Raw genomic sequence first — 22,671 nt, forward strand, 5'->3', positions numbered from 1 at the left:
TGTCATCTCAAAGCTTAACACAATCCCAAACCATCAGTGTAGACGGGGGCATCCAAAAACTCATCTGGTCTGAGATGCTGTCATCATCCATCAGTCACAGGGATTTCCGGCAAAGTCATCGGAATCACAAAGTCACAGTCAGCAAGAACAATTGTCAGAGCACAACAGTGAGTATAATACAGACACTTTCAGATGTTTTAGTTTGTACCAGACATCCATCCATGTCCTTAACACAAATGAAATTGCACTGTGACACGATCTAAAATTAGACATTGTTACTTAGAAAAAGCAAGGTATTTCTTTCCCATATGTTAAAAACTCTGATAGGGGTGCGGTGGCTTTGTTGTTAAAGAGCTGGACTTGAAACCCAGACGAGATGAGGCAACACATGATCTACTGTAAGACCATTGTGTCGTTAACCACAGATTGCTCCATGTGAACTCTCCCTGTAAAAAAAATTGGTTCATTAGGATCTATTGTTTCCATATAAAATATTAATCGTTGCGAGAAATCGTGGTGAAGGTTTGCATTTGGTGTGAAAATGTCTTTAAAGGAATATTACAACATTATCTTTGAACATAAATGCAACCTCCAAATCCCACTCATCATTGTTTATGTGAACAAAATTACTTCCTGGTTACCATGAGACGAGAACCCGTGTCTCTAAAGGCTGCTCTGCTGGAAAAGGTAAAACACACTTGTGATCCAGAAAGGTGTGATGGGGGATAGCACTTGTCAGTAACTCAGCAGAATGGGGTTGACATCAGGGTACTGGAACATTCAGAAGCAACATGTCGATTTCCCATATGGTTATGTTGGAAGAGTATTAAATGTATGAGCAAATAATGATGCCCACCTTAGCAAACTCCACTAATAAGATTCTATATGGGAAACCCAGGCAGAGGCAGATCACAAAAGATACTCAAAGTGAGGTAACATTTTATAAGATCTAAGAGAAATGGACAGCTTAATTTGCCTCCTATTACTTAATTACTTAAATGCTCACTCCATCTGTTTGAGATCACTTTCTCAGATGCCACAGCTCAAGTGAGTTGCCAACTCCTCCTAGTGAAATCTCATTAGAATCCCACAAATCTCGTTGGAACACAATGACTGGACCCTTAGAGGTACAAGCCCAAGGGGATTAGAGTGTCTTGCAGAGACGTAAGCCTGTGAGTCTTTTCCAACCCACACCATCGTGCAACACTAGAGCCTTTATTCCAAGTATATCCCTTAAAGACTCTATGTTTTTACAGTGGGGTAACATAATCTTCCTGTGTAAGATGTAGGGATCAAGGCATTACCTCTTTTAGGAAACTTTGAGATGACATTGAAGATCCAGTCAAGTCCTCTGTTGTGTAGTACATGATTGGTTAGCTGTTGCCAAACCAATCAAAAAGGAAATCCTTGATATTGTTAAAGATTGTGCTCACTAGCCAATAAGCACCTGAGCCTCTTAGAATGCAGGGTTGAAGAACTCTGGCGAGGCTGGATTTGTAGCAAGGGCGTAAACAGGTTAAAGACACCTATGGTGCCACAAAATTGCATAATGTTTGCTTTCAGCAGAAAGTTATGGCTAATCCAGCTGCCACATTCAATAACTAACAGAAACTTGAAGAGAGTATAGCTCTGCAGTTTTTTAAATGACCTGAATGAAATATCAAAGTGTGAAGAAATTTCTAATGCCATTTGAAAAATAGCTCTATCCTTGCATGTGTTATTTTGGAGTAGTGCAAATGTCTAGTGTACTGTCACACTTTAAAAAATGTTCTACATTATATGTTTGAAAAACACTGTTTGGATTTTTGATTGTTTGGGTTTCATCCTCTTTAGCACTTTGTCAGGATAACCAATAAGCTACTTATAGTATGTAATTAATCTGGCAGCTAGTTTAGAAAAACCTAAGGCTGAGTTGCTGTGAGTAAACGATTATTTGTAGGCTAACACAGTAATATTAATAAGGTATATAATTCACAGTGTTTCTGGTTTAGATTGGGTGAGTCTGGGTCAGAATTTTACTAACTCAGTTAGCCTATATAACACTTTCCTAATTATATAGTTTAAATTGATCATTGTACCATAGTTCCATGCTTCTTAGGACACTAAATATGAATGCATAAACAAGAAAGATGTCAAAGTAGTGTCACACATGAGTGTCTTTTAAAATTGGTCTGTAACAGACTTTGGTCTGTCTGACTAGCTAAGGAGAGATACCAAATATGGGAGGAGGTAGAAAGAAACCATTCCTGAGCACAACTGCTGTGTCCCTTTTTGTTGTAACTAGTAGCCCTTAATAAACATGCAAAAAAAAAAAAAAAAAAGGACAATTAGAGCAAATAGTTTTCCTAAAAATGTATGTCCTCATATGGGGACAGCGGGACTACGTTGAGAATTTTAAATAATATCAAGCTATAGAAATTCAGATTTCAAATTGTTTATTATGTTTCCAGGAGTGTTGGTTATTGATGTTGTTGAGGTGTTACACACATTACAGCTGATTTTCTATAAAGCTGCTTTGGAACAATGTGTATTGGGAAAGGCACAAATAAAAACTATATGACTTACATGTTACAATGCTTTTTTCTACTTTGGCAACAAAATCTCAATGTTCTTTCTTTGCACTGTCAAACAAACAAGTGATAGCCAGGTGCTGAAGAATTTTACCAATAAGAAATTAGCATGAATAATTCTGATTCATAGTAATGGCCAACATCTTCCAATCATTACTAATCATATTAAAATAAAATTAAGCATTATAAATTCTGAATCTATGTACAGATCACCATTGTCCCATGTTTGCCAACCATGTTGAGTGGTCCAAACGTCATCTGCAGCCTGAAACTGAACTTTTGGTCGGAAGTCTACACCCTATAGCAAACATCACTCACATTTCCTTCAGAAAATGTAAAAAAATCTAGTTTGATTTATTGATTCATTATAACATTTTTAGTAGATTTTTACTTCTTATTTTGAAGCTGTAGTCCTTTTTTGTCCTATGTTGCTCCATGTATCCTTGTAATTTTTCTAAAAAACAAAAACAAAATAGCTTTTCCACCCCCCAAGCATGTCACAGGAATGCAACCAGCAGGACTGCAACATAATTACTCCTCTTGAAGAACTAGTGTATTGTGACAGGTGCATTAATTTTCATAAAAGCTGACATATTTAATTCCCTCAAGTTTCTGCAAGTCCCTCTGTGACAACACTTCTCCTTGGAGGCTTCCTGTTCTTGCTATAATTACACTGCAGTGGATACAGTAGCTGGAATATCATAGTGACTGAGTGTCTGAACAAATGAACAACTGCACAAATGGGAGCACAGCGCAGCGAGAGCTTCCTTTTGCTCTGTATCTCCCAGCAACTCTAAAGGGAAACCTGGAGGAGCGGTTGTCATTCAGTCACTGTGTGGCTGTCCAAGCCTGTCTGTTTCCTCTCTAATCCCCTACACATGCCATCATAATGCAGCTGGTCACATGACTTGTCTCTCTCACTCACTGTGCCTGCTTTATCTACAATAAATAGGGGATTGAAAGGGACTCATCTGCATTGGTACATCATTTGCTCATTAAAAACCCCTTATCTCATTCCTCATACTATCAGTAGTTTCATAGCACTCATTCATTTGTAATTGCTCTGAATCGATCCATAGCCGTGGGCTGAAACCTTTTTAATTGATCAATTTCATTGAATGTTGGTACTTCTGAACTGTTCACACAGGGCGTGTTCTTGCATTCCGCTGAAATATTTTTTTAATTGTTTAACAACATGCTCATGCTTCGTGTTTTTGAACGTGTGGCGTTCTGCCATGTATTTTAATCTTAAATGTCTATGTAAACATACGCTAGACCATTTAGCATGTTTTTGTGTAAAGTGTTACGTAAAGAAGTCCTCTGCCTTTTTTCCATTCTCTTGCAGTTCAGCTATCTGTTTTTGAATTTTTAGAGGCCATTCACACAGGTCGCATTCTATTGTTCATCCGTGCTGCATTATTTTCTACATTTCTGTGAATATGCATTAGACGAATGACTTTGACAGTTATACTGCTTTTGTAGTGTCTTGTGGAATGAGTGCCACGTTTTTAAGACACTGTGTCAAGTTTAAAAGAAGTTCAACTTTAAAAAACACATGGACCCCTGCGTTCTTTTCCATCCTGTTATACTCCATCTATCTGTCTTTGAATGTTACGAGGCCATTCACACAGGTCTCATTCTGTGCTGTATTTTAATTGTTTTGCCTTGTAAACATGCACTAGATGGACACTTTTGAATGTTTCACTGTTTTTTCTGTTTTAACGTCTCGTGAAATTAATTTTGCATTTTAAGATGCTAAAAACGCTATAAGACCCTCATGTTAAAATAAGTTTAAACATGTCTCCAGACCCTTGCATCTGTTTCATTCCGTTGTGCTCTGTCTACCTGTTTTTGAACGCAAGAATGCATCCTGTGTGAACGGCCCCTAAAAGTGGTTTATGGACTTGTCCCTGAGCATGGATAGAGATATATGGCAGGGGCTCGCAGATAAAGGTCTGCATTGGTTTCAGGGGTAACACTGGTGTCTGATTACTGCACCATGTTCCTGTGTGCTATTGTTATACTACATGACCTTTCTGACCTCCATACTTAAAGATAAGAGTGAGTGGTTTTAGAAAACAATTCCTGGCAGACCAGCTAACTGCATACTGCACAGAAAGCCCTTAAAGGGACAGTCAAAAAAAAAAAAAAATCTATCATCATTCACACCTTACATGCAATCATATTTTATTTATTTATTTATTGTATGACTTCCTTCCTTCTGTGGACAACATGTTCCCTATTATCCCACAGAAAAATGAGTGTGATAAGGGTTTGGAAAAACATCAGGGAGCGTGAATGTTCACAGAATTTTCATTTTCATGTGAACTATCCCTTAAAGAGGCCAACAAAGAGACAGACCATAATGACCATGGTGTTGTTGCTGTCATGTTACCCAATCGTAAAAGCCCTCAAGCTGTCTCGTGCCCAAGCACACTTTACTATCACTGCGCCACCTGGGCTTGAAGGACAGGTAGTTACTATCTCTGCTGTGCCAAGAAAAGACTCAGTACGGGTTAATCCCAAATGAGCCTCACCACTAAGTGGATTATTAATTAAGACTTGATACGTCATGATTCACAACCACTCTCTTCCACATGTTTTCCCTTTTTTTTTCTTAAAGTAAGACCACAGGCTGTGCAAGATTAACCCAGATTAACTGTTTCCTATTTGTTTGTGTTGGTTTTGAGGCATGTAGCCCACATGTGTGTTTGTTTGTGTGTGTGTGTGCCTTGGTAACAACACCAACATGTTTCTTTGGAGAGTATGTGTACACTTACTGTACCCAATCAAATACAACACTGATAATAACATTTTTGCTCATATACAATATTCAAATACAAAAATTGTTACAAAAGAAAATTATAAATAAAATCAGGAAAGATTTGCTATAGTAATTTATGATAATGATTATGTTTTGTTGGGTGTTTTTCCATTTGTTATATTAAATATTTGAAGATGCAATTGAAATATACTTTATTATAACTTTTCTTCTTCAGGATGCTGCACACAAACAATAAACATTACCATTATTATGCAAATTATTATTTAAATAAACTCAAATGGAAATGTTTTTTTAATACCATCTAAAACATCATACCACAATCATATCAAAATCATCATAACCCAATAAAAATATAATTTAAAGCATCTCAAAATAATAGAAAATAACACAACTTAACACAATCATAATACTTTTAAAAACATAATGGCATAGAATCAAATTACTTAAAATTACCCTTCCCCCATGTTTTGTAGAATATATCTGCCTCTGAATGGACTACACACATGATCTTGGTGTCATTTAAACATTCAGAACCTGATGTTTGTAATGATGAACAGTACAATGTATTTCATCATCAATAGTCAGGGAAAACAAAGTATATCTTTTTTATATATATAATCCTTTTTTTAATGAACTGCATTTCTTTATGGACATTTGAGACACAGCAGTGGATTATTTACCCAGAAAAGCTTAGAGAGAAGTAAAATAGACTCATTTTGTTGAAAACAACCTAAGGTAAGAGCTGATATAGAGTTTGTAGCTATTTGGGGCTTACAGAAGCAGTGATCGGAGCAGACATGAGACCTTTTCTAAATCCTTTTTTTATTCACAATTTATTTATTTATTATTATAACTTTAATTTGCATTTATTCACAATTTTTTGAAAAGGTGTTTATTTGTTTATTGTATATTATTTAAACATTTCAAACATTTAATAAACATATAATGAACACTGAATTAACAGTAAAATAACTTTTGAACAAATGTATGTCGCTATATACATTGCGTATGTGTGTGTGTGTGTGTGTGTGTGTGTGTGTGTGTGTGTGTGTAAAATTATGAGTATGAGTGTACGTATAATAACATTTTGAACTTTGTCAAATTTACTCGGGGGTTAAAATGATTTATAACAACGTGCATAAAAAGAGCGACTTTCATGCAACACCTGCCATATAGTGAGTCATTTAAAACGTATATGTTATAAATGCTTAATAAACATACTTATTCACACTTCAATCAACAACATAAAGTGCAATACTTTATGATTTATGTCATGAGTACTTGACCTTTTTATAATGCATTTGTAAATGAATTATTAGTGACTAATTAACCTCTTTATAAAACCCCTTTACAATGAGAACAAGTTAAAAAATTCATCCACAAAATTTCCTTGTTGCACTCTGTTCTAGACATCAGCTAACAGCTGACTTTTAGAGGGTGGAGAGACTGTCATTGCTCTGAATTACAACCTTTTATACAAAGATTTATGGGTGATTTCTAGGTCCTCTCAGTGACCAAGTCCTAATGAAAATAAGTAATCAATAAGATAATAGCATCCCAACCAACACACAAGGCAAGAGTTATGGAGGCAAAGTAACTCCTGCTGAGAATCAGAGTGACAGCTCACTCCAAATAGAAATGTGTGAGGCAAATTCATATTATCAGTATGTATCTCAACATCTAATTCATTTTCATGTGATGACAATGGCGAGGAACATAGCAGAAGTACTGTAAAAGACAAAATCCTTGTTTTGTAAAAGGAATGTTCAAGGTTCATAACGAGTTAAAGGGAATGTTCACCAAAATTAATGCTGCTCCAAACCTGGGGAGTAGCAATCATATATACTGCTATATATATATATATATACAGTCTTTTTTGGACTCAAGATGGCACTGAGTATGGCTGCTGCGTTGCGAGTTCCGACACAACATGGTAGTGTTTTGTTTGTTTGTTTACAATTCTTATGTTTTTTGTCTTGGATGTTGTCTGCCTTATTGTCTACGACAGACAAACACTTTTGGACATTGGTTCAGCAATTACACACCGTAAACCGGACTTAAAATTCCTCAATGCCGACCCGCTGTTTACAAACACGAAAGCGGAGCCCTTTGTCTGGGCAGCCCAGCCGCGGAAACGCAGGAGGAAAAGGGGAAACAGAGCCGGCGTTCTCATCAGAGTAAGACGCCGTGCAAATTGACCCCCGCTACCCAGTATTCTACTGGCAAATTTTCAGTCTCTGGATAACAAGCTCTGAGAGCTGAAAGTGCGGATCTCTTTCCAATGAGAGACGAGGGACTGCTGCATTATCTGCCTTACGGAAACTTGGATGTCTGCAGAGATTCCAGACTCAGCCACTGAACCCGCGGGGTTCTCTGTGCACCGAGCGGACACAGCGAAAGACCTCTCAGGTAAAAGCAGAGGTGTTGGTGTATGTTTTATGATCAACAAATCCTGGTGTGATCAGAGGAACGTAAATTCTGTCAAGTCTTTCTGCTCTCCTGATCTGGAATTTCTCATGCTTCTGTGTCGACCATCCTGGCTACCGAGGGAATTCACAGCGGTCATTATCACTGCTGTGTATATCCCCCCACAAGCCGACACAGACCGGGCACTCAAGGAACTGTACGGGATTATAAGCAAACAGGAAACCGCGCACCCTGAAGCCGCGTTCATTGTGACCGGGGACTTTAATAAAGCCAGTTTCAAATCAGTCGCACCAAAATACCACCAACACATTAGTTTCAACACACGAGGGGACCGGGTTTTGGACCATTGCTACTCTCCCTTTCGGGATGGCTACAAATCCCTCCCCCACCCACCATTTGGCAAATCGGACCACTCTTCCATTCTGCTTCTGCCCACTTACAGGCAGAAACTGAAACAGGAAGCACCCACTCTCAGAACGATCCAGTGCTGGTCGGACCAATCAGACTCTATGCTACAAGACTGTTTTGATCACACGGACTGGGAGATGTTCCGGTCCGCCTCTGATGACGACATTGAGCTTTACGCTGATAGCGTAATGTGTTTCATCAGAAAGTGCGTAGAGGATGTCGTTCCAACCAGAACAATACGGACCTATCCGAACCAGAAGCCATGGATTAATAGCAATGTTCGCGCGGCACTTAATGTGCGGACCTCCGCTTTTAATTCCAGGAACGTGGAGGAGCATAAACAAGCCAGTTACAGCAAAACGCCAGTACAGGAACAAGATTGAAGGACAGTTTAACACCACCAACTCTAGAAGCATGTGGCAGGGAATTAACATCATCACGGACTTTAAAGGGAATAAAAACTCCACCATGAAGAGTGCTGCCTCTCTACCGGATGAGCTAAATACTTTTTATGCTCATTTTGAGGGAAATAACACCGCCCTCACGGAGAGACCTCTCGCAGCCGAAGCAACAGAGGTTAGTTCATTCTCTGTCTCTGTAGCGGATGTAACCCGATCCTTCTGACGGGTGAATATCCGCAAAGCCGCGGGTCCAGACGGCATTCCGGGCCACGTCATCAGAGCGTGCGCAAACCAGCTGGCTGGTGATTTACGGACATTTTCAACCTTTCCCTCTCTTTGTCTGTAGTCCCCACATGCTTTAAAATGTCCACCATTGTGCCTGTTCCAAAGCAATCAAAAATCACTTGCTTAAATGACTGGCGTCCTGTTGCTCTGACCCCCATCATCAGCAAATGCTTTGAGAGACTAATCAGAGATTACATCTGCTCTGTTCTGCCTCTCTCTCTAGACCCATTGCAGTTTGCTTACCGCAACAACTGCTCCACTGATGATGCCATTGCATCTACAATACACACTGCTCTCACCCACCTGGAAAAAAAGAACACTTATGTGAGAATGTTGTTTGTAGACTACAGCTCAGCATTCAACACCATAGTGCCCTCCAAGCTTGATGAGAAACTCTGAGCTCTGGGCTTAAACAGCTCGCTGTGTAGCTGGATCCTGGACTTCCTGTCAAGCACACGCCAGGTGGTTAAAATAGGCAACAACATCTCCTCATCACTGACCCTCAACACTGGAGCCCCACAGGGCTGTGTTCTCAGCCCACTACTGTATTCCTTGTACACACATGACTGTGTGGCAACACATAGCTCCAATGCCATCATTAAGTTTGCTGATGACACGATGGTGGTAGGTCTGATCACTGACAATGATGAAACAGCCTACAGAGAGGAGGTGCACACTCTGACACACTGGTGTCAGGAGCACAACCTCTCCCTCAGTGTCAGTAAGACAAAGGAGCTTGTGGTGGACTTCAGAAGAAAAGACAGAGAACACAGTCCCATCACCATCAATGGAGCACCAGTGGAGAGAGTCAGCAGCTTCAAGTTCCTGGGTGTCCACATCACTGAGGAACTCACATGGTCCATCCACACTGAAGTCGTTGTGAAGAAGGCTCATCAGCGCCTCTTCTTCCTGAGATGGCTGAGGAAGTTTGGAATGAACCGCCACATCCTCACACGGTTCTACACCTGCACTGTAGAGAGCATCCTGACTGGCTGCATCTCCACCTGGTACGGCAATAGCACAGCCCACAACCGCAAAGCACTGCAAAGTGTGGTGCGGACTGCCAGCTACATCATCGGAGGTGAGCTTCCCTCCCTCCAGGACATATATAACAGGCGGTGTGTGAAAAAAGCTCAGAGGATCATCAGAGACTCCAGCCACCCGAGCCATGGGCTGTTCTCACTGCTACCATCAGGTAGGCAGTATTGCAGCATGAGGACCCGCACCGGCCGACTTCATGATAGCTTCTTCCCCCAAGCAATCAGACTTTTGAACTCTTGATCTTCCATGATCAAAATACATCAGCACTGCACTTTATTACTCTTACTCTTATATCTCACACCGGACTGTCATAAATTATTTTTGCCTGCCATTATTTCTGTGAGTGACTCACACAATCATCAAAGTTTGCAAATAAACTGGAATGCTCTGGCACACTTGTATCACCCACTGTAATTCAACCACTTTTCATCCAGTGTTGGATGAAAAGCATGACTTAATTTTTGTGTAAGAAGTGCGAGTGCCGAATGCACATGTAATTAAAATGAAGCTGCTTCCGCTTTCAGATGTGTGCTGTAATACCATAATAATATCATAGATCATCATCAAATACATCAACAGATGCCACATAACTTACATTGTTTAAAGTCACAGTAAAAATATGAGAGGAGAGTATTTTGGTGTTATTGAAAGTGCGGGGGACACATCCCTCATGTCCCCCGCGTATTCTACGCGCGTGCTCCAAACCACTTTGATTTCCTTTCTTTTGGAACACAAGAGGATATATACACTGATGAGCCAAAACATTATTACCACTAACAGGTGAAGCAAATAATGTTGATCATCTCCCAACAAGGCATATGTTAAGGTCTGGGTAGATTAGATGGTAAGTGAACAATCAGTTCTACATACACATGCAGGAGAAATGGGCAGGTGTAAAGACCTGAGCGACTTTGACAAGGACCAAATAGTTATGGCCAGATGACTGGGTCAGAGCAAGTCTTGTGGGGTGCTCCCAGTCAGCAGTGGTGAGTACCTACTGACAGTTGTCCGAGGAGGGACAAACCACAAACTGGCAACAGGGTGTTGGCTGCCCAAGGCTCATCGATGTGTGAGGGCAACGAAGGCTATCCTGTCTGGTCCGAACCGACAGAAGGTCTACTGTGACACAAGTCACAGAAAATGTTAATGATGTTACGGGAGGAATGTGTCACAGAAAAACCTGCCGCATATGGGGCTGTGTAGTCACAGACCGGTAAGAGTGCCCATGATGACACCTGTCCACCGTCGAAAGCGCCTACAATGGGCACGCTAGTGTCAGAACTGGACCTTGGAGCAGTGGAAGAAGGTCACCTGGTTCGATGAATCCTCTTTTCTTTTATATCACATTGACGGCCGTGTACGTGTGCGTCTTACCTGGGGAAGTGATGGCACCAGGAAGCACTGTGGGAAGATGACCAGCCGGTGGAGGGAGTATAATGCTCTGGGCAATGTTCTGCTGGGAAACCCTGGGTCTGGCCATTTATGTGGATGTCAATTTGGCACGTGCCACCTACATCGTTGCAGACCAGGGTATTCCCTGATGGCAGTGGCCTCTTTCGGTAGGATAATGCGCCCTGTCACACTGCACACATTGTTGGGGAATGTTTTAAGGAATATGATGAAGTGTTCAAGGTGTTGCCCTGGCCTCCAAATTCCCCAGATCTCAATCCGATTGAGCATCTGTTGGAAGTGCTGGACCAACAAGTCCGATCCACAGCGGCTCCACCTCGCAACTTACAGAACTTGAAGGATCTGCTGCTAATGTCTTGGTGCCAGATACCACAAGACAGGGGTCTTGTAGAGTCCATGCCTCGGCGGGTTGGTGCTGTTTTGGCGGTACGTAGAGGACCAACAGCATATTAGGCAGGTGGTCATAATGTTTTGGCTCATCAGTATATATATATATATATATATATATATAAACTCAGCAAAAAAAGAAACGTCCCTTTTTCAGGACACTGTATTTTAAAGACAATTTTGTACAAATCCAAATAACTTGTAAAAGGTTTAAACAATGTTTTCCATGCTTGTTCAATGAACCATAAATAACTAATGAACATGCACCTGTGGAACGGTCATTAAGACTCTAACAGCTGACAGACAGTAGGCAATTAAGATCACAAAAATAAAAACTTAGGACACTAAAGAGACCTTTCTACTGTCTCTGAAAAACACCAAAAGAAAGATGCCCAGGGTCCCTGCTCATCTGCGTGAACGTGCCTTAGGCATGCTGCATGGAGGCATAAGGACTGCTGATGTGGCCAGGGCAATAAATTGCAATGTCCGTACTGTGAGATGCCTAAGACAGTGCTACAGGGAGATGGGAAGGATAGCTGATCGTCCTAGCAGTGGCAGACCACGTGTAACAACACCTGAACAGGATCAGTACATCCGAATATCACACCTGTGGGACAGATACAGGATGGCAACAACAACTTCCCAAGTTACACCAGGAATGCACAATCCCTCCATCAGTGCTCAGACTGTCTGCAATAGGCTGAGAGAGGCTGGACTGAGGGCTTGTAGGCCTGTTGTAAGGCAGGTCCTTACCAGACATCACCGGCAACAACGTTGCCTGTGGGCACAAACCCACCTTCGCTGGACCAGACAGGACTGTCATAAAGTGTTCTTCACTGCTGAGTTGCGGTTTTGTCTCACAGGGGTGCTGGTCGGACTCGCGTTTATCGTCGAAGGAATGAGCGTTACACCGAGGCCTGTACTCTGGAGCAGGATCGATTTGGAGGTGGAGGGTCCATCATGGTCTGGGGCAGTGTGTCACAGCATCATCAGACTGAGCTTGTTGTCATTGCAGGCAATCTCAACACTGTGCGTTACAGGGAAGACATTCTCCTCTCTCATGTGATACCCTTCCTGCAGGCTCATCCAGCATGACAATGCCACCAGTCATACTGCTCGTTCTGTGTGTGATTTCCTGCAAGACAGGAATGTCAGTGTTCTGCCATGGCCAGCGAAGAGCCCAGATCTCAATTCCATTGAGCACGTCTGGGACCTGTTGGATCGGAGGGTGAGAGCTAGGGCCATTCTTCCCAGAAATGTCCGGGAACTTGCAAGTGCCTTGGTGGAAGACTGATGATGCCAGTCTGTCGTCTGGTAAAAACATGATTTTGTCTTGTCTTTCAAACTAAGGGACTTGAAGATGAAACAATACAGCAGAGAGACCTGGTCATAATATGAAGCATTATTAAAATATTCAATACTGTGCAAATTGTTATAGCTGTCAACCATATAGTACTAAAATATAATTTAATGATCACCAGTGCATGGTTAATCTTGTTTTATTCTTTTGATGCTTTCAACTATTGTCTGGATGACTGGCCATATGTGAATTGATGTAGACCATGAATTCACTACATGGTTTTGATGGTACTCAAACACTCTAAGGCTACAGTCACGCAAATCAATGTTAAAGATGCACAACATGTGTGTGTATGTGCGCGTGTGTGCGTGTGTGTGTGTGTGTGTGTGTGTGTGTGTTTGTGTATTTGTGTGTGTATGTATGCCGTGTCCATCTGTCGCCATGTCGATCATCTAATTTGGTGCTGTCATGGACAGCTGCTGGAAGAGCTGATGGCAGAAGACTAACACAGTGACAAAAGGGTGATCCATCATTCATCAGCCACCACATACTTTAAACACACATGCTCACACATGGCACAACCTGCCCCTCTTGTCTGATTGATACCCAGCAGAGACAGCAGGGTCACAGGGACCAGCCACTAATGCTGTTGCATGTTCACAAACCTATGGGGGTCAAAACCTCGAGATGTAAACGTGTTAAGATGTGAAATGCAGAGTTCCAAAGACACCCAGAGGCATGACAGTGTCAGACTGGCTTAGCCCACAATAAGAAACATTATAATGCTCTTCAATGGTATATAGAGGTGTTGCTTTGATTAAGTGGAGGGAACCGCTATGAAAAAGATATTATAACAATGTCAAAATTAAACTTTTTTAAGGGAAAATATTTGCCCACTCTAGGGGCATTTTTCATGTTTTTTTTTTTTTTTCTCCCCATACTGTGTCATCTTTTTATGTTAAATCAATATAATCAATTCAAAAATGTTATATAATGAAAATGACATTCATTAAAAAAAAATGTAAAGTAAATGTTCTAAAAGGCAGAATTCATTAGAGAGGAATTTTACCATGACCTGCATCTTCAATATGTTAAATTATGAACATGACATAGGCTGAATAGGACAATTGACAATTAATTGTTTTAAATCTGCAAACAACAGCAGAAGTGTGATTTATCAGCCCAACTTGGAACAAGCACTGGGTCAAATATTGTTTTAGTATTAGCCATGTTACCAGTGTGTCAGGAATTCAAGCCACACAAGTTGTAGTTAGTGAAACCAAGTGCGAGAGCGTTTACTGAGATTCACAGGATTTACAGGGTGAACACAGTGAGATCAATGGTACAGAAGATATCACACAGGAGAGAAGCTTCACAAACTGAAGAGGGATTCACAAGGTTAATATCCACAGAACTGAAGAAGAGGTATCTGTCGAAGTAACAAGGTAAACACTAAACGGATATCGACGAAGATCTAAGAGCGAATACAGACAAGGTAAATAAACACTGCATGAGAGCAGCGCGGTCAAACTAAAGTCTTTTGTGTGAGATTTGACAATGAAGTGGCGTGAAGGCGAGTTATGTATGCGGGCTGTGATGAGCGAGTGAATTGAGTGCAGGTGCGGTGAATTAGAAATCGTGTGAAGAGGAGTGGAACACTGAGGGAGGTGGAGAGCCCGAGGGAGGCGTGACACAGTGACAGATGAATTTGCACCAAAATACTGTACTATACATTTTGATTAGATTGAATTTTGATAAATATCCCCTTCCTAAAAATTTTCTATTGCCTATGTGGCTTTCTCAGTCACACGAGTATTCAATCAAAGGTAGCCAATGATACGGCTTGTTAAACCAATATAATCACACCGTGTTATTTTTAGTACATGATTGGATTAAACTATCCAATCACTATCCCCTATCAATAGACATCCAGTAAGTGAACTGAATGAAGATTCAGTTTGAAAGAGCACACTGATGAAATTGCGGCTGGAAAAATGTCAAGGAAGCGTGCATGTACATTTAATGAGGATCTTAAAAAAGAGTTTAAATTTCTAAAAAAGGAGTCACAGACAGAGCCTAGTAAAGTGAGGTGTGTGGAGCTCGCTTTTCCATCGCACATGGAGGCCACAGCATGTTCATACAAAAATCCATGTGGATGTTGCTAAAAGTAAGTGTGCTACACCAAGTTTTAGCGATTTGTTTTGTGAAGCAAAGTTCCGAATCTGACAAGGTGCACGCAAGTGAAGGACTTTTTGCTTACCATTCTGTTGCGCACTGCCAATTTTCCGGTTGGCTGACTGCACTGCAAGATTGATCAAGAAATTGTATGATCCGAAATGTTTTCTTCTGCCCGCACCAAATCTGAAGCTGTCATATGCAACATACTCGTTTTTGTGCAGCTGGACTATCAGAAATTACTGTAGCATGGCAACACACGTTTCCTCTCTCTTGGTTCAGCTCTTGAAAGAATATGACACATTTTCAATGGTCTGCGTGCATACTTTCTCAAGAAAAATGGCCAAAGTTTCTAAGATAAATTTTCAGCGATCCTTGCTCTAAACTTTGGATTGGCTTCACAATCATGCAAACAGACACTTTTAACCATGCACTGGAGATAGTAGATCAAGACCACATGTCAGCCACAGAAGTGGCTTTGCATATTCATGACCTGAGAAAAGTCTTGCAGGCCAGGCTGGAGGAATCATTCATACCCTCTGACATTAAAAAGCAGTTGGATGCCCTGGTTGAAGCTGGTGACATGCGAGCAGATTATTTATTTTGTGCAGTGAGAAACTTTTATTCAGCATCGGTGGATTACCTCCAAAATTGGAGCCGCTCATTGGAGAACACAGAAAAACTTGAGTGGGCCCTACTGAGAGACTTCCCAGAGTGGGAAGACATTCAGATCAGCCTCGAACACTTCTACTCCAGAATCCCTGCTCACAGTTTGATTGACAAAACCATGCTCTTTAATGAGTGGGATTTTGCGAAAAACATTGTCACTCGTCGCATCACTGAGTGGAACATAAATGAAGTTCCTAAATGTAAGTTAGGGAGGAGCGAGCCCATCTAATCTTTCAATTAACAGCCAGAGTATATAAGTAGCTGTTTACCTCTCTTCAGTCTCAGCTGTTTCCAGCATCCCACCACCTCCCCAACTCCACCTTTACCCTAGGCATCTTGCCCCACATAATCATCTCCTATTAATAGTCCCAGGTGGTACTTCAGAGCTCGAGTTGAAGCTGCTTCCTTGAACCCCTCCACTGAGGACAGCAAGCCAGATAAGTTTAACCTTAATAGCTTAAAGATTATGTGGGCAAACGAACTTGTGAAACAAGATGGCTGTGTCAGAGAGATGGACAGACATTTTTCATGAGCTGGACAGCATCAACTTCGGAGTCTTAGCCAAGGTCGTGGAGTTTGTTTTATGCCTGCCTGGGACATCTGCATCTGTGAAGCATGTGTTCTTGTTAATGAACGCAGCATGGACTCAGTGTAACAGTCATGTAACAGTCATGAAGCCAATGCAGAGCAATGCAGAGCAGTCCAGAAAAAAAAATTAAGATGTACTTTTTGAACGTCTTAATTTTGTACTGGACTGCTCGCATTTTACGATAAACTCTTGAAAGACAAGCGCACACTGAGAAAAACTGCTGCCAGCAAAAGGTACAAGGTGTCAACAGTTACAGATGCAGATGCACCCTCTACTTCGCATTGATCTGCGCCTAGGTAAGGATACTTCAATTTAATTTTTGATGGGAGGGGGCTGTCCTGTTTTCCACAAGCAGGAATCTGGTCACCCCATGTATATATGTGTATGTATGTATATATATATATATATATATATATATACAGAAAATGTTTACTCCTTCCTTTGAAAAGTTTTTCCTGCTGTCTTTGCTTCAAGAACAGACCTGTGACTCATTTTTGGCTGGTAACCAGCTGAGAACCACTGCTTTATATGTATAGTATTTATAGCTTGGAAGTGTGAATCTCTTATTATGACCCCCAAAGCTTGTTATGACTATTAGCATTAACATACTAGTATTATTGTCATTTAAAAAGGGAAGGAAAGCATCCACTTACTACAGATAAGCACAAGTTTAGGGTACATCAACCACTGAAATTTTAACCTGGTATAACTGACCTTGATGGCTGGGCCATTACAACCATAAACATAGATGGGGACGTGTCGACAAAGAGAATTAAAGGGGAGGAGACGGACCACTTGTATGAAAATAAATGGGAGAATTTTGTAGTAGTCAATATTGAGGCCATAGGAATGGAAGTATTGCCTTTTAGTTAAAAGAGCCAATTGTCTTTTTTAAGGGGAATTGCCTGTATGTTTACTATAGAATGTACATGCAGATATGCTGGGCCAGCCTGAAAAAGTTTTTTGCGTGATTTGATGTAAAGAAGCAAAATTCATGATACAAGTGTTGTCAGATTTTGTTACTGGTGATGTGAAATATACAGTATTATTAATCAAACCATTTTTTAGATGTCAGTCATTTAAGTACAGTAGCTGTTCTGTATGCTCATTGCCTACATACTGTAGTAAAAAGCTGCCTGAGGGTGTTACCGAGATGGTCGCTGAGTAAACTGACTTGACTTAAAGAATTTGAAACCGCATGTGGGTGAACTAACCATTTAACAACTAGGACCCACCACCACCCAAATTAAATAGTAGACAAAAGGATATCTGAGCCAAAATACTCTCTTGTCTAGCTCAGCTTTGACTGATATATCAATCAAATGATCCAACTGTAGGCTTTAAGCCTGACCACAGGGTTTATCATCGCTGTGTGCCCTGAAACATTATGATGCTGGCTTTGTCCCCATCTTCAGACTGCACTGGTCATGCGGTGTGACACGTCTCGTCATGTCCAGCTGACGTCGGCCTATGGAGGTTGCTGTGTGAAGGGACATGCTGTCACGCCATGAAATATTGGCCCTGATGTCTAACTACAGAGATCTGCTGACACCTGAATGTGCCCAAAACTGTTCTCCGGGAGGGAGATGAGCCTGTCACTGATTGCTGATTGCTATCTATTCAGTCTCTCAATTGTTTGCTTAAAGGCATGGATGTTTTATTCTATTGTGAGGTCTAGGCATTGCAATTTTACATAGATTTCTGTTCCAGTAGAAAGGCTACATAGTTAATATGGGAATCAAAAAATGCACTGGATTTTGGATTTAAATCCAATGGACTGAATAACTGAAAATATTTATTTCAGCCTAATATTGTCTATCAGTGGCTAGCTTAGTTAGACAATAGGTTTTTCAAACTGGGGTTTGAAAAACCTCCCCCAGGAGGCCACAAGGGGGTTCTAGGGGGTCCACAGAAAATTTAAGAGAAAAAAAAGGTAAAAAGGAAAAGTAAATTTACCAAATTTGACATTATTACTGTTTCATATATACTGTTACATACATTATACTGTATAGTTACTCCAGTAGTGGGTAGGAAAAATATATGTCGTCCACTTAATACAAACAAGGTTCCATTCGATAATATTAGTTAATGTATTTGGTATCATGAAAAAACTATTAACAATAGATTTTTTACTGCATTTATTAATCTTTGTTAATGTTAGTTAATAAAAATACAATTGTTCAATATTAGTTCATGTTAGTTCATAGTGCATTAACTAATGTTATCTAATACAGCTTTTGATTTTAAAGATAAGTAAATGTTTTAATTAACATTAACTAAGATTTATAAATACTGTAAAAGTGTTGTTTATTGTTAGTTTATGTTAACTAAAGTTGTTAAGTAATGTTAATAAATGGAGCCTTATTGTAAAGTGTTACAAAATAAATATTTTTCAGATAGTATTTTATCCATTTATTTTGACTTTAGTACAATGACAATATAAAATATAATTATTTAGTTGGATTTTTATATTAAATTCATATTTATTTAATAAATATTGAATAATTATGTCTTATTATTTAACAACATCACACATATTTTTTATTTAACAATATAATTGTTTTTTTGGAAGGGAGTCACTTGCAAAGGGATCATCATATTTGGGGGTCCTTGGAATCAAAATGTTTTAAATTTTTGCACACTTTAAATCCAACTAGCACTTTATTTAAATCTCACATACTGTGTGCTTGGCTTTTTGACAATATACCCGGCAAACAAAATTTGGTTCCCATATCATTCCAGGAATGTTATTTTTTGGTTATAAAATAAAACCCCAAAATTACCATTAGCTTATGTTCTGTATAAGTTCTTATTAGCTTGTTTCACAAAAACCTCCCTGCTTTGTTCTGGGAATGTTAATTTATGATTATAATAAATTAACCCTAAAAGTTTGTTCCTAACATTAATCATTGATTATCAAAACAAAAGCTAAACAGGAAACATACGTTAACATTGGGGGAACTTTCTGTGTTTGATGGGTAGTTTTATTTATCTGTTAATATGGCCCATTTCTTTAAACAGAGATTTGTATTACATTGGAGCTTTATATCAGTGGTTTTCAGGACCCAGATTTTACATTGGACACCAAGTGGTGACCTAACCGACCACGAGCCAGCGCCTGAAGCCTCAGCCATCCCAGAGCCAGCGCCTGAAGCCTCAGCTGTCCCAGAGCCACTGCCTGAAGCCTCGGCCATCATGTCTGCCTCGTCATGCTATGCTACCTCTGAGTCCCCAGCTACCCTGACCTTGGCTCCACCTCCCGAGTCTCCTGCGGCTCCACCTCCTGAGAGTCCAGCATGCCACGCTGCCTTGCCAGTCTCACTATGCCATGCTGTCTCGTCAGGCCCTACTCCAAAGCCCACTTCTGTCTCTTCAGGCCCTGCTACACAGCCCTTGTCTGTCTTGCCAGACCATGCTCCACAGCCCATGTCCTCCTCATCTGGCCAAGCTCCTTGCCTCCTGCCGGATCCACCCTGGTCTCCTGGCCTCCCGCTGGATCTGTCAGATCTCCCGCTGTATCCGCCCTGGTCTCCGGGTCCTCCGCCATTTCCGTCCTTGTCTGCCCTCATCTCCAGGTACTCCACCAGCTCTGCCCTGGTCGCCTGGACCTGCAGTGCCCTCTGGTCCCCATGGTCTCCAACCCCCATCTGGTCCCCTGTGGTCTGCAGTCCCCTCTGGTTCCTAAAGGCCCCCCAACCCAGCTCCCTACTGAACTCATGTTTTGATGTTTGTGTATTTTTGGGAGTCGGGAACCGCCTGTAGAGGGGAGGGGGGATCTGTCATTTATGTGTTTTGAATTATGTTTTGACCTCCATGTCTTTTATTTTGAAATTAGTTTACTTCCTGTTTCTTGTCGTGTGAGTTCCTGTTTCCTTGTCATGTGACCATCTTGTTTCACCATGTTTATTAGTCCTTTCTTTTCACTGTTTTATGATTTATTGGTCTTGTTGTCTGTTCATCAGTTCTGTTTGGTCATTGGTTCTTTTTTTCATTGTCTAGTTATCTTGTTATTAGTTCAGTCTTTCCATTAGTTGTCATCTTATCTTGTCTGAGTATTTATAGACCTCATGTTTACCTTTTGTCTTTGTCGAGTATTGTGATTGTTTAATTGAGTAACGTTGTTCTCGGTTTTCTTGGTCTTAGTAATGTTATCAAGTTTATTTCGATATTTTCACCTTTTGGATATTTCACGTTTTGGATAATTTCACATCATCGATTGCACGTCATGTAAATAAACTGCACTTGGACTCATTACTTTATCAGTCTCGTCATCGTCTCGTTCCAGATCTGCCTGCCTTGCCTCAATGTTACAATAGGCCCAACAATATACAAAGTTATTAATGTAACACTTGGTGTTTAGGATAAATAATAGATGTTTTAAATCCATAAACAACAGCAAAAGTGTGATTTACCAGTTTAACATATGCAACAAACACTGGTCTAAATACTGTATAAGTATTTACCACATTACCACAAGTAAAGTTCATTTGTCATGTCTTGTCCATTTATGTCAAAATAAATGGAGATAACAATCCCTTTTCGGAAATAAGGTCTAAGCTGAAATATTCCACACTCATTTTTAAAAATTGAACTTTAAATAAAATAATTAAACTGAATTCTTAAAGTTGAAAAGTTATATATTTTTTTAAATAAGTTTCTAAAACTGCACTTACCTACTCATTTTAGAACAACTCATAAATTCACTTCTGAAACCGGTAACAAAACAGACATAAGCAGTTGTATCCCCAGTACTTGATTAAAGTTATTTTAAAACCAAAATGTCTTAAAAGGAATAGTTCACCCAAAAATTTAAATTCTCTCATCATTTACTCACCCTCATGCCATCTCAGATGTGTATGACTTTCTTTCTTCTGCTGAACACAACATTTTTTTAGAAGGATATCTCAGCTCTGTAGGTCAATACAATGCAAGTAAAAGGGTGCCAAAATTTTGAACATAAAAGTACTCCAGACAACTCCAGTGGTTAAGTCTTCTGAAGCGATATGATGTGGGTGAGGAACAGATCAATATTTAAGGCTTTTTTTTTTTTTTAACTATAAATCCTCCTCCCTGCTCAGTCAATTTCCACTTCAGTTTCACTTTCCCATTCTTCTTCTGTTTTTGGTGATTCACAGTCTTAATGCTTATCGCCCCCTAATGGGCAGAGAGGAGAATTTATGATAAGAATGACTTAAATATTGATCTGTTTCTCACCCACACCTATCATCTCGTGTCTGAACACATGGATTTAACCACTGGAGTCATATGGATTACTTTTTTTCTTCCTTTATGTGGATTTTGGAGCTTCAGGATTTTGGCACCCATTCACTTCCATTGTGAGGACCTACAGAGCTGAAATATTCTTTTAAAAATCTTCACTTGTGTTCTGCAGAAGAAAAAAAGTCATACACATCTGTGATGCCAGGAGGGTGAGTAAATGAGAGAATTTTCATTTGTGGGTGAACTCCCTTTAAGCTTCCATTTTACTGGATAAAGCATAATAAATTATTTTTAAATACATCACAATAAAGTACATTTATTGTATTATAAAACAAATAAAAAGCATTTTTTACAAATGCTGCCAATCATTTGCCACTCCAATTGAAGAATGACCCTATTAACAATAGCATAGCAATAACAAATTGTTATTTGTATACAGAGGCATTTTGAATACAAATACATTGATTCACTGCAGTGCACTGCAATACTGTTTATATTTTGTGAAGAAAAACACAGTAGATCTGTAAAGTTGTTTATTAAAAAAATATAAAAAGATACAAAGGTAAAGATGCCGTGATATAGGCCTATATTATATTAGAGATATAGAGAACTCGTGTAAGATTATATGCAAAGGCAAAAAATGAAGCAATGTGGAATACATTATGAAGACAATCCACATAAGTTAAAAAAAAAAAAAAAAAAAAACGTTTAAAGGGGATGGCAGTCATGCAGCAATATCATTTGATGCAAATGAATTACACATCCTCACTGCTGGTTCAGGATTTCTTCATCAAGTTACTTCGGTTTTTAATGTCGGTGGTTAAAACAGCTTTCTGTGCTTTAGCGCCATCTGTTGCTGGTTTTGGTAACGGCAACGGCAACGGCTTGACACGTGATTCAGTGCTCATATGTTATTGGTCAGAGCATTTCATCAGCCAGCGTAGTTTTTTTTTTTTTTTTTTTTTTTTTTTTTTTTTTTTTACACAGTCACCAAAAACAACAAC

Source organism: Myxocyprinus asiaticus, chromosome 25 (assembly GCF_019703515.2).
Source record: "Myxocyprinus asiaticus isolate MX2 ecotype Aquarium Trade chromosome 25, UBuf_Myxa_2, whole genome shotgun sequence".
NCBI lineage: Eukaryota > Metazoa > Chordata > Actinopteri > Cypriniformes > Catostomidae > Myxocyprinus > Myxocyprinus asiaticus.